The 12,940-nt window shown below is 51.8% G+C and overlaps 1 long non-coding RNA gene and 5 other non-coding genes across 11 annotated transcripts in view; all 6 read left to right on the top strand.

Annotated features, from left to right (window-relative positions):
- The first annotated feature begins 282 nt into the window (after positions 1-282).
- LOC133068330 (uncharacterized) overlaps positions 283-12,940 on the top strand; it is a 45,812-nt gene continuing 33,154 nt past the window's right edge. For 3 of the 6 annotated variants that reach the window (XR_009695488.1, XR_009695489.1, XR_009695491.1), the window contains exons 1-3: positions 283-409; positions 7,808-7,957; positions 10,307-10,456. This is a non-coding gene — a long non-coding RNA (uncharacterized LOC133068330). Of the gene's footprint in view, positions 410-7,807; positions 7,958-8,047; positions 8,401-10,306; positions 10,457-12,940 lie in introns of all 6 variants that reach the window. The other 3 variants (XR_009695492.1, XR_009695493.1, XR_009695490.1) reach the window with 3 other exon arrangements.
- LOC133068659 (small nucleolar RNA SNORD116) lies at positions 619-710 on the top strand. The gene has a single exon (XR_009695623.1). It is a non-coding gene; the product is annotated as a small nucleolar RNA SNORD116 (small nucleolar RNA).
- LOC133068675 (small nucleolar RNA SNORD116) lies at positions 2,862-2,955 on the top strand. Its single transcript, XR_009695638.1, has one exon. It is a non-coding gene; the product is annotated as a small nucleolar RNA SNORD116 (small nucleolar RNA).
- Positions 5,644-5,737, top strand: LOC133068671 (small nucleolar RNA SNORD116). The gene has a single exon (XR_009695634.1). It is a non-coding gene; the product is annotated as a small nucleolar RNA SNORD116 (small nucleolar RNA).
- Positions 8,199-8,290, top strand: LOC133068590 (small nucleolar RNA SNORD116). Its single transcript, XR_009695560.1, has one exon. It is a non-coding gene; the product is annotated as a small nucleolar RNA SNORD116 (small nucleolar RNA).
- LOC133068573 (small nucleolar RNA SNORD116) lies at positions 10,700-10,791 on the top strand. Its single transcript, XR_009695544.1, has one exon. It is a non-coding gene; the product is annotated as a small nucleolar RNA SNORD116 (small nucleolar RNA).

Consider the following 12,940-nt stretch of genomic DNA (forward strand, 5'->3'; position numbering starts at 1 on the left):
CATTCTTGTTGGTACACCGGGACACAGGCACTCAACCCCACATCGAATCCCCTGCCACCCATGCATGCTGAGTCGGAAAGACACCCACATGACCTTGAGCCCAATTTCCTGCACTCTTTTGAGCCGTAGGTAACCAGTTGTCTGTAAGGGATGGATGTAGTTGGGTTGCAGATACAGGTCTTCCCCCAGTGAAACCTCTGCCTCAGTGTTACTCAGTGAGAGACCAAGTCCACATCTCAAGTGTTCCTGTGCTTTCTGTCCCCTCGTCAGGTGCAGTTGCCAGATATGGCTGTCCAAGACCCCGGAGACGAAGGTCCGCCCATGAGGCGGCGGCTCGAGGTGCAAGGGAGTCCGGCAAGAAGTGTGGCGGCCCAGGGTGCTTCCCGGTCTTTTAGGATCACGGAGCTCGGTACGGCTTCTCCTGCCCCAAGACGTGTCGTGAATTTCAGGTTTCCTGGCACTGCCTGAGTGGCTGTACGTATGGAGGGGCCGTTCCTCTTGCTGAGAAGCCTGGGGGCTCTGAGTTGGCCCGGCTAGTGGAGGACTCCCAGGTCACTGGCTACACCTGGGAGCGGCGCTGCATGCCCTGCGGAGGTGGGAGCGAATCAGCACATGTTCGGATCGATGACGACACCCTCTCATGCATTCCTTGGAAATCTGAACAAAATGTGTGAGAACTCACTACCGTCTCCTCATCGAAACTGAGGTCCAGCACGTTGCCTTCCTTAGGGTTAAGGGTGGGACTGGTTGGCAAGAGGGTTCTCTGAGTGTGTCACACAAAGTCATGGAGGAGCCAGGTCACCACCATTTGCGAGGCTCCCATCTGAAAATGGGCCGTGTACAGATGTCCGAGCAGCCTTCTTGGAATGTGGGGTCCATGGTGAAGGGCACTGAGGAGCAGAAGAGGCATCCGGCTTGTGCAGTGGTGGTAGGTGTCGCAGTCGATCCTGGCATCGGACAGGAGGCTCTTCTCTCAGAGCAGTGCATTTTGTACTGGTTCCTGCTGCAAGTGTGCTAATTGGGGCTCTCGTGATGTCGATTCTGACGCAAGAAAGCTTCTGTGGTGTCTGATTGGAGGCCCAGGTCAGATCTGAGGCCCTGGCCATTGCGGCCCTTTGGGTTGGTGAGATTACTGAGTACCCTGTGGGCTGCAGCGGCTGCAGAGACTTAGGGGAACGGTGGCAGTTGTGAAAGTGAATAGGCCTCATTTCTGCCCTTGGCAGTTCCTGAATTGCAAGTCCTGTCACATGCTTGAGTCTTGAAGGTCACCATGGACTGTGTTGTGGTCACAGGCCTGCATTGCTCCTGCAGGTTGATCAGAGCCCCAGAGGAGAACGGTTGGGCAGGTGAGGAAAAGCGCAGTGTGATTGCCTGGGATGTTATGTCTGCTGAGGCTGCAGGCACTGTCGTTCTCTTTTCACTGGTACATAGTGTGGTCCTTTTGGAGCTTCCCTCAGCGGGATACAGAGGAGAGGGCATTACTGGTGTTTGGGAGACTTGGTGATTGTGACTCTTTTGGCCCTGTTGGTCCTATGCTAGAATAGCAACTCTTCTTTCGTATCTTTGGTGCCTTGGAAAGTTGCACTGACTGCGTCTAAGGAGCCAGCCCTTTTGTTGGTAATGTTTTGTGCATGCATGCTCCTTGGCCCCCATTCGGCCCCTCGTCCTGGAATTTGCAAAGTGTTTGTTTTCATAAAATTTGGGACCAGCTAGTCAGCTCCAATCCACCCAGGAGTTTCCTCCCCTAGCAATGAGTTATGAACCTTGAAGGCCTGTGTTTGTGGTAGAGATTGGTCACTGTTTGGCATACCAAGGATACTTCAATATAGGCGCCAGAAGCTCCCCTGTCAGAGGCTCCCCTGGCACTATGGCAGGAGACCTGGTACATCCAAGGTCTTCCCCTTGCCGATCTTCTGATGTCTTCCTGGAAGCCACCTTAGTAATCTTTGAGCACTTGGTGATCTTGCATGGCGGGCACGAGGTGCCAGGCAGAATGGTTTGCTGTCACCCTAGTCAAAGCCCACTTTTTTCTGTTGTTGGGTGCTGGTTGTGTGTGTGAACAGAGCCCCTGTAGGCTTCTGATGTGGGTGCGTCGCTATTTGGGGCAGAAATGTTCAATTTGGACCAAGCCCTGCATTATGGGAGTTTTTCCCATAGAGTCTAGTCAGTACCCAGTGGCATGCACCCTGTGGATCTTAACCTATTCTGGCTGGGCAAGGGGCCCCGTTTCTGTGGGAGTGACACCTGGATGTTGGTACCTGAGGATGAGCACCTCTTGTCTCTCACTTACCATTGGATCCCTGAAGAGTGATTGGACTCATTGGGCAGGAAGAGGCTCATGCCCTGAATTCTTTAGCTGCACTCATGCTCACATATTTATCCAGTCCTAGGTAGGGGATCAATACATTTGGCTAAGCATATAAAGGCCTTCCCTAGGGAACCATGGGCATCAACATTGTTCAGTGAGAACTTGGGCACACATCTGAAGTGTTCCTTTGCTTTCTCTCCACTTGTCAGGAGAAGTTCTCAGGTATGACTATCTGCTACCCAAGACAAGGAGCCATACATGTGAGACAGGACCTCAAGGTGCAAGGGAGTCTGGCGAGAAGCTGACGGGCCCAGGTTCCTGCCACTGCTTTTTGGATTACTGAGGATGGCACCCTTCTCTTACCACAAGATGTTTCATGGATTTAGGGTTTCCTGGGACTGCCTGAGTAGTTGTATGTATGGAAGGACCATTCTGCAGAGAAGCCTTAGGGCTCTGAATTCCCCTGGCTGTTGAAGGACTCACTGGTCACTGGCTCCTCCTGAGATTGGCCCTACCTGCCCTTGTGAGGTGGGCAGCGAGCCAGCATGTGCTCGTATCTGTGACAACACTCTCATATGCATTCCTTGGGAACATCTGAACAAAATGAGTCAGAATTCAATACTGTTTCCTCACCGACAGTGAGTTCTAGCACGTTGCCTCTCCTGGGGCTAAGTGTGTTTTCATTAGCAGTAAAGGCTGCTTTTACTGTGTCACATATATGCATAGAGCACCAGGATCATCACCGTTTGCAAGGCTCCCTTCTGAGTGTGGGCTGTGTAAGATGTTCATGCGGTTTTCCTGGAGTGCAAGATCTGAGATCAATGCCACTGAAGTTCACGGGAAACGTCTAGCCTCACCTGTGATGCTAGGAGTCAGAGTAGATCCTGGCCTGAGCCTGTTGAGCCCTTGGCTTGACAGTGTGCGTTTTGTCCCGGTTCTTGCTGCAAGTGCACTAGTTTGGGCTGTGCTGATGTGGAAGCCAAGGTGAGGAAGATTCTGTAGTTTCTTATTGGAGCCTCAGGTCAGATCTGAGGTCCTAGCTGTTGAGGCCCTTTAGGTTGGTGGCATTTCTGAGTGCCCTGTGGGCTGTATTGTTTTCAGGGACCTAGTCAAATGGTGGCAGGGTTGAAAGGCAGTAGACCTCGTTTCTGTCCTTGGCAGTTCCTGTGTTGCATCTTCTGTCACGTGCTTGTGTCTTGGAGGCCGCCGTGGACTGTGCAGTGGTCCCAGCCTGCATTCCTCCTGCAGGTTGGCCAGAGGCCTAGAGCAGAATGGTTGTGCAGGTGAGAAAAAGTGCAGTGATTTCCTGGGATGGTCTGTCCACTGAGGCTGCAGGCACTGTTGTTGTGTTTTCATTGTGCCATACTGTGGTCCTTTTGGAGCTGCCCTTGGCTGGGTACAGAGGAGAGGGCATTTTGGTGCCTGGCAGGCTTGGTGATAGGTGACCTTTGTGGCCTTGGTGGCCCGCTGCCAGAAGAAGGACTCACAAAGCGTATCTTTGGTGCCTTGAAGAATTCCACTTACTGAGGCCTCGCAGCCAGCTAGTGTGGGCAGAAATGAGATCTTTGCACATTGTTTTTCCTTTTGGCCTGCAATTTGCAAGGTCTATAAATTCCTAAAGATGGGACCAGCTGGACTGCCCAGATGGCACCCAGTTGTTCACCACCGTGGCAGAGAAGTATTCAACCTTGGAGTCCTGTGGTTTTTTAGAGATTCATCTTTGGTTGGCATACCAAGGCTTCCTCCATGATGTAGCAAATGACTTACTTCCCTGGCACTGTTGTGGGAAACTTCACATAACAAAGGTCTTTCCCTGGAAGTTCTTCTCAAGTCTTCCTGGAAGCAGACTTGGTGTTCTGTGAACACTTGATTATTTTGTGTAGCAGAGAAGGGATGCTGGGCAGAATGGCATGGTGTCACCGTAATCAAAGACCACCTTCTTCCTGTTGGTCTTCTGAGTGCTAAATATCCCTTTGTGAGCAGAAGACCTGATGGCTTCTGATGTGGGTGAGTCGCACCGGGGGTGGATGAGGAGTTCAATTTGCAGGAATCGCTTTATTTTAGGAGTTTTTCCTTGGTGTGGTTGGTTCCCAGGGCCCTGGAGGCTATGGATCTGAGTATTATCTGGCCGGCAAAGGGGCCCAGTTTCTGTGGGAGTGACCCCTGAATCCTGGTACCTGAGGAAGACCAGGTCCCATCTTGCACTTTCCGGCGGAGTTCGGAGAGTGATTAGACTCACTGGTCAGGAAGTGGCTCATGCCCTGAATTATTTTGCCCTTTTAGGGAATGGTGGGCCATATCTGCCCCAGGGTCATGTTCCCAATACTTTTGACCTTCTTGGGGAAAGTTTCCTTGATCCAGGAGGAGGTGGGTCTTGTGACCATGGACACTTGAGCTGTAGTTTTAGCTGGCATGTCTCATGGTACATGGCATTCACACAGTTGCTCTGCAAGGTGACCTTGGGCAGTCAGGTTCATGTTCTGGTGATAGGGTATGGGTCTCAGAGACCACGAGCCCATGCCCTATTTCAACAGCTCCTCAGGATGAAATTTTGCATGGGGCTTGTGGACAGTGGCAGGTGTCATCTGCCATTTTGTTGGACAGCAGGAGGTCAGGGCTCTGTGGTGAAGACATGCGTGTTAAGACACCAAGGCCTTTGCAGTGGGACCCTGAGTCCTGGAGACACCCAGAAGGAGTTTCAGAGGCACACCCAGAGTCTCGAGGCACATTCTTCTTGGTACACTGGAACACACACACTCAGACCCACATCAAATCCCCTGCCACGCACACATACTCAGTGAGACAGACACCGATAGGAACTTTAAGATAATTTCCTACCTTTGTGCTATAGATAGGTATCCAGTCAGACATGAGGGGTCGAGGCAGTTCAGAAGCAGATGCAGGCTTTCCCCCAGGGAACCGTGGACACCAATATTGTTCATCGAGAACCCGGGTACACATTTGAAGCATGCTTGTGCTTTCCTTCGACTTGTCAGAAGTTTCCAGGTATGACTGTCACTTAGAAGAATCCCTGCCTATGATTCTGTGAATGAAGGTGCAAGAGAGTCCTGTGAGAAGTGTGGCAGGAACAGCTTGCAGTTTCTGTTTTTTGGATCACTAAGGACGGTACACCTTCCCCTGCCCCAAAATGTGTCGTGGATTTAGGGTTTCCTGGGATGCCTGAGTACCTGTAAGTGTGAATGGACTTTTCCTCTTGCCAAGAAGCCTGGGGGCTCTGAATTCTCCCAGCTCTTAGAGGACTCCCAGATCATTGGCTCCTTCTTGGAGCAGCCCTGCCTGCCCTGCTGAGGTATGCAGCGAAGCAGCACATGCTTGGATCAGTGATGACAACTTTAATACGCATTCCTTGGAAAATCTGAACAAAGTGAGTGAGAACTCACTACCATCTCCTCATCAACACTGAGCTCTAGCATGATGCCTCCCATGAAGCTAGGATTGGGGCTAGTTATCAGCTAGGGCCAGCTTAGACTTGGTCACACACATGCATACAATACCTGGGTCCTCTTCATTTGGTTGTCATCTTTCTTTTGGTGGCCCTTATAAATGACTTCAGTTTGTCTCTGGCTTCAATAATCTAGCCTGGGATGTTGTCCTCTGTTATGATGTGTGTGCAGTTATCTGAGGTAATTGAAGCCATTTGAAGCATCTGAGCATCTGATCTGCCATTGAGTTTCACTGACCCCCCCACTGCTGCTTGTTGCCTGGTGCTCTGGAGAAAAGCCAAGATTTTTCACTCATGATTCATACAGCAGTTTTGGCCTCAGCTGGCTTCAATGTCATTTTTTTCTCCAGGAAGGCATGCCGCAGATTTTCTCCTGATATTCAGAGGAGATCAATGGTCAGAGCATCCAGCAGGTGGGCCAAGCTGATGGCCCCTCTTCTGACCGTTTCTTTGGTTGTTGTCTGAATGAGCACTGCTGTTGGGAAACTGAGCCTGGCAGATGCCTTAGAGCATTTCTGAGGATGGAAATCCTGTGTCAATGGGAGGGATCTGCACGTTGCCCTGAGGGGGTGGGGGTGGAGATGCTGGGGCAGAGCAAAGCTTGGGGAGTGTGAAATGTACCTCGAATGGTGGTGGAACCCATGGGTAGATGGGTAAGTGAATGGATCAGTGACTCAGTTAGGTTCCCTGAAGTCAGTGTTACCTGCAGTTAAGGTTGGAGTGAATGTGGGGAAGCACCACGGTGGCAGGTTCATAGGTTCACGGACCATCCAAGAGTTGGCCTCTCCTGTGATAGGTCCTTTGAGGCAGACCTCTGGAGCTGGGAGTGGTTTCCAGTCTGGTGTCATATCCTGTCCTGGCCAGGGTATCAAGTATGAGGAAGATAGGATATTTTTGTCCATCCCACCTCATTCTCCCCTTGTGTTTGGCGTGAAGTTGTGCCTTAGGATATCCCACTGTCATTTGTAAATCCAACCCACCTATCCTTGCCTGAGTTTAGGGGCTCTTCCCAGAAATCAGGGACCAGGATCCTGTGGAAAACAGGGGAGTTGGCGGCCCACATGAGTGGGCAGTTGTAGGGGCAGGAGAGGCTGTCTGCTGTGAGGCTCATTTTGTCATTTGGCCCGCAGGGAGGCCTGCAGGGGCTCATTTTGTCATTTGGTGCAGGGAGGCTGTGCTCTCCTGTGTTCCTGGCCTCTGGCCAGAGGTGTCATGTGGAATCGTTCATCATGCCTCTTTGCTGGATTCTGTCATGGCATGGCTGATGGTGTCCAGATGGTCATGGACAACCTGAGTCTCATGTTGTGTCCGGGTTTATGGCATTGATATTGCTGCCTTACAAAGAGAAAGTCAGCATACAAGTGGCCCAGTTGCTGTAAAGGGTGGAGCCCCAGCATCTCTGCCCTTCAGAATGTCTGCAATGATCTGTAGCTCTTTGTGCTTTTCAAGGAAGTTATTCTGGCATGGCTGTTGGCTTGGAATCCTGCACCCTCATGTGTCAACCAGGTTGAGTGCAGGTGTCCATTGGGACCTCTTTGTTGCAGGGCTGAAAGAGCCTTTTTTTTTGTGGATATGCAACTTGTCAGAAAAGGGGCTTATTATCATGGAAGCCCTCAGGTACCTTTTATCCTTCCCTGTGCTGGCAAGTCCATTGTGAGCAGAATAGGTGCCAAGAGTGGATATGTTTCCTTGGAAGGGCAGTGGCTATTAGGCCAAGGGGGCTCTGTTCCCCTCAGGGTGTCTCCAGGGTTCTTGGGGGACATCCTTAAGCTTTCAGTGGAAACGGCAAAAGAAGAGAAATTGCAGGGCCTGAGGCCAGGGAGTTGGCAGATGGGTGCTATTTGTCCTCATGGCCCCTTGACTCTGGAGGTATCCATGTGTGAATGCATTCATATTTGGCTTCTGACACACCAGGCTGAGGTGCAGCAGTTGAATAGTAGATTCAAGAATGAGGGCAGCTCTACTGGAGGCCTTGCCTCTTTCCCCTGTATGCCTGTTGCTCTTCCTCATGCATGTATGTGTTTTCTCACCTCAAGCCAGATTGAGTTGCCCAGGATGGAAGACCATTGTCAGCAGGGAACCCGTCACATATTCCATGAATCCCAGCCTGGTGAGACAAGGAGCATGAGCCCCCTGGGGCCATTGGGCATGCAGCCCTTGGGCGTACAGATGGAATACCCATGGAGGTAAGTGGCCCTTATTCGAGGAAACCTAGTGGTTTGGCCCCAGTGATCTGGACATGGGATCTGCACTCTCACCTTCTCGGGTTTCCCTAGGATATGCAAAATCCCAGGGCCCAAGGCTTGGCTGCAGTTCCTGCCCCATGGCTGCAATCTGTGCAGTCCCAAATGCTGACCTGATTGAGCTCACTGGCCTTCCTGGGATAGAGGTGGCGACTGCTCATGCAGCTCCTGGGCACACGTGCTTGGATCGATGATGACTCTTACAAATGCATTCCTTGGAAATCTGAACAAAATGAGTGAGCCCTCCCTACCGTCTCCTCATCGGAACTGAGGTCCAGCATGTGATTTCCAGTAGGATCGAAGGGCCAGGGTCACATTGTATTTGCTCCTTGGGGCATCAGCAGCCACAGTATGCAAGCTGAGGGTGACGGCCTTGTGGTACAGAGGTGAGCCATGAGGAAGATGCCCTCACCTCCCAACCTCGGGATATGGCTAGGGACCACAAGTCATCTCTGGTTGCATGAGGCTAGCCAAGGCTTTTGTCTCTTGGCATGTATGATTCTATTGGTAGCAGAGAAGTGGAAGCCTTTTGAGAGCATCTGGACTGCCATTGAGTTTGTTAGCCACACTGCCTTTGCCTGATTGTGTTTTCATTCATGGTCAGGAAAGGAGTCATGGCTTCGGCCAAGTTTCTATGTCATATTCTTCTCAGGGATGGGATGCTGCGTAGTTTTCTCCTGATAGTCAGAGATCATTGGGCAGTGTCCAGAATTTGGACCAAGCTGATGGCCCCTCATCTGATTGTTTCTTTGGTTGGTATGTGAGTGGGCACTAGTGTTGGGAGGGTGAGCCTTGCAGATGCATTACGGCATTTCCAAGGATGAAAGTCCTGAGTCAACAGGAGGGACCTGCACATTGTCCTCAGGTGGGCAGTTGCCAGGGGAGAGCAAAGCTTGGAGAGTGTGAAATGTACCTCAAGTGGTGGTGGAACCCATGGATGGATGGGCAGGTGGATGGATCGGCAAGTCAGTCAAGTTCCCTGAATTCTGGGTTGCCTTCAGGTTCAGTTGGAGTGAGTGTGGGGAAGGACTGTGGTGGCAGGTTCACAGGTTCATGGATCATCAAACAGTTGGCCTCTCCCGTGACTGGTTTCCTTTGCTGCAGACCTCTGGAGCCGTGAGTGGTTCTCGAGGTGGTGTATCTTGTCCTGGCCTGAGGGTCGTATGAAGCAGAGGGGATGTTTTCTGTCCATCTTGCCATGCTCTCCCCATGTGCATGGAGCGAATTTGTGCCTCAGGACATCCCAGTGTCATTCCTATACCCAGCCCACCTATCCTTGCCCAAGTTTAGGTGCTCTTCCCAGAAGTTAGGGGGCAGGGGAAGACATAGGGGAAGGGGAAGAAATTTTCTCCCTGTGGAAATAGGGGAGTCAGCTGCCCACATGAGTGGCTACAGTTTTAAGGGCAGGAAGAGCTCTCTGGCGTGGTGCCTAGCAGCAAGGCTGTGCTCTCCTGCCATCCTGTGGCCAGAGGCGTCATGTGGGTTCAATCATTGTGCCTCTTTGCTGGGTTCTGTGGTGTCATGACTGGTGTTTCAGGATGGTTGTGGATGACCTGAGTTTCGTGTTGTGTCTGGGCTCATGGCAGTGATGTTACTGGCTCAAAAAGAGCAAAGTGGCATGACAAGTGACCCAGTTGCTCTGAAGGGTGGAGCCCCAGCATCTTTGTGCTTTGGAATGGCTCCAATGGCCTGTAGCTCTTTGTGTTGTTCAAGGAAGGGCTTCTAGCAAGGCTGTTGACCAGGAAGCAAGCATGCTCATGTGTCAACTGGGCTGAGTCCACTGGGGCCCTTTTGTCATGGGGCTGAAAGAGCCATTTTTTGTGGATATGCTCCATATCAGAGAAGGGGTTTAATGTCATGGAGGCCCTCAGGTACCGTTTATTCTTTGCCATGCTGGTCAGTCCATTGTGAGCAGAATAGGTGCCAAGAGTGGGTGTGTTTCCCTGAAATGTCAATGGCTGTTAGGAGAAGGGGACCACATTCGCCTGAGGGGGGTCTCGGGGTTCTTGAGGAACATCCTTAAATTGTGTTGGTGGCGACAGTACGTGGAGTGGAATTGCAGGCCTGAGACCAGGCAGTTGGCAGATTGGCACTCTTTGTCCTGATGGCCCCTTGTCTCTAAATGTATCCATGCACCAACACATCCCTCTTTGGCTGCCTACACAGCACACCTTATTGCAGCAATTGAATGGTAGATGCCAGAATGATTGGCAGTGCTCCTGGAGGCCTTGCCTCTTTCCCCCGTACACCTGGTGCTCTCCCTCACGCATGCATGTGTTTTCTCGCCCCAAGCCAGGTTGAGTGGCCCGAGATGGAAGACTGTTGGCAACAGGTTACCTGTTGTGTATTCCATGACACCCAGCCTCTCGAGATGAGTCTCACGAATCCCCAGAGGCAACTGGACAAGTGGCCCTTGAGTGTACAGATAGAACAACCATGGCGGTAAGCAGCCTTTCTTTGAGGAAACCTAGTGGTTTGGCCCCAGGGATCTGGGCATGGTATTCACACCCTCGCCTTCTGGGGTTTCCCTGGGGCATGCAAGGTCCCAGGGCCCAAGGCTTGGCTGTAGTTCCTGCCACACGGCTGCAATCTGTGCACTCCCGAATGCTGACATGATTGAGCTCACTGACCTTCCTGGGATGGAGATGGCGACTTTGCTCATGCCGCTCCTGAGCACACGTGCTTGGATCGATGATGACTCCCACAAATGCATTCCTTGGAAATCTGAACAAAATGAGTGATACATCCCTACCGTCTCCTCATCGGAACTGAGGTCCAGCACGTGGCTCTCAGAGGGATCAAAGGGCCAGGGTCACATTCATTTGCTCCCTGGGGTGTGAGCAGCCACAGTGTGCAAACTGAGGGTGATGGCCTGTGACATGGTGGTGAGCCACGGGGGAAAGGGGCTGCATCTCCCATGCTTGGGTTATGACGAGACCACAAACTGTCTCTGTTTGCATGAGCTATCCAGGCCTTTTGTCTCCTGGTGTGGATGAGAGTGAGGGTAGCAGAGGAAGCAGAAGCCATTTGAGAGCATCTGGGCTGCCACTGAGTTTGTCAGGCCTCCGTGTACCCACTGCCTGGTCCCTGGCAGATAGCACAGAGTTTTCACTCAGGGTCAGAACAGGAGTCGTGGCCTCGGCCAGGCTTCTGTGTCATGTTCTTCTGGGGATGGATTGCTGCATAGTTTTCTCCTGATATTGAGAGGAGATCAATGGGCAGAGTGTCCAGAATGTGGGCCAAGCTGAGGGCCCCTCGTCTGATCGTTTCTTTGGTTGGTGTGCATGGGCACTGGTATTGGGAGACTGAGCCTGGAAATTGCATTAGGGTATGCCATGGATAAAAATCCTGTGTCAACAGGAGGACTAGCACATTGCCCTGAGGTGGGTGGATGCTGGGGGAGAGCAAAGTTCGGAGATCTTGAAATGCACCTCGAATGGTGGTAGAGCCCATGGGTGGATGGATGCGTGGATGGATCAGTGAGTAAGTCAGGTTCCCTGAAATCTGGGTTGCCTTCATATACTGTTGGAGTGAGTGTGGGGAAGGATCACAGTGGCAGATTCATAGGTTCAAGGACCATCCAACAGTTGGCCTCTCCCATCGTTGGTTTCCTTTGTGACAGGCTTTGAGCTAGTAGTGGTTTCCAACATGGCATTGTATCTTGTCCTGACCTCGGGGCCAAGTGTGAACTATCTGTTGCATGGAATTCTCCAGGCCAGAACACTGGACTGGGTAGCCTTTCCCTTCACCAGGGGATCTTCCCCACCCAGGGATCCAACCCAGGTTTCCCATATTCCAGCGGATTCTTTACCATCTGAGCCACCTGGGAAGCCCAAGAATACTATAGTGGGTAGCTTATCCCTTCCCCAGCGGATCTTCCCAACCTAGGAATCAAAGGATGGTCTCCTAAATTGCAGGCAGATTCTTTACCAGCTGAGCTATCAGGGAGGCCAAGTATGAGGTAGAGGGGATATTTTCTGTCCATCGTGCCACATTCTCCCAGTGTGCATGGAATGATGCTATACCTCAGGACATCCCAGTGTCATTTCTGTACCCAACCCAGGTATCCTTGCACAAGTTTAGTAGCTCTTCCCTGAACTCAGGGGCTAGGACCTCATGGAAATGGGAGTCAGATGCTCCTGTGAGTGTCTTCAATTTTAAGGGCAGGGGAATCTGTCTGGTGTGGGGCTCATTTTGTCATGCAGTCTGCTGGTTCAGCGAGGCTGTGCTCTCCTACATGCCCGGCCTCTGGCCAGAGGTGTCATGTGGGTTCAGTCATCTCGCCTCTTTACTGGTTTGTGTCATGACCTGGCTGGTGGTGTCTTGTGCTGTGTGTGGGTTCACAGCAGTTATGTTACTGCCTTACAGAGAGCAAGGTAGCATGACAAGTGACCCAGTTGCTGTAAGGGTGGACAAGTGACCCAGTTGCTGTAAGGGTGGAGCCCCAGCATCTTTGCACTTCAGGAAGTCTCCAATGGCCTACATCTTTTCATGGTGCCTAAGGAAGGCCTTCTAGCATGGCTTTTGGCCAGGAAGCAAAGCATGCTCGTGTGTCAGCTGGGCTAAGCGTAGATGTCCATCAGGGCCCCTTTGTTGCAGGACTGAAAGAGACATTTTTCGTGGATCTGTTCCCTGTCAGGGAAGGGTCTTACTGTTGTGGAAGCCCTCAGGTACCTTTTATCCTTCCCTGTGCTGGGCAGTCCATTGTGAGCAGAGTATGTGGCAAGAGCAGGTGTGTTTCCCTAGAAGGGCAGTGGCTCTTAGGCCAAGGGGCCCCAGTCCCTTGAGGGTGTCTCAGGGGTTCACAGAGGACATCCTTAAGCTGTGTCGGTGGGGATGGCATGAAGAGCGGAATTGCAGGGCCCAAGCCCAGGGAGTTGGCAGATTGGCAGTCTTTGTCCTGCAGGCCCCTTGACTCTGAGGGTA

The sequence above is a fragment of the Dama dama genome, chromosome 13, assembly GCF_033118175.1.
Source record: "Dama dama isolate Ldn47 chromosome 13, ASM3311817v1, whole genome shotgun sequence".
NCBI lineage: Eukaryota > Metazoa > Chordata > Mammalia > Artiodactyla > Cervidae > Dama > Dama dama.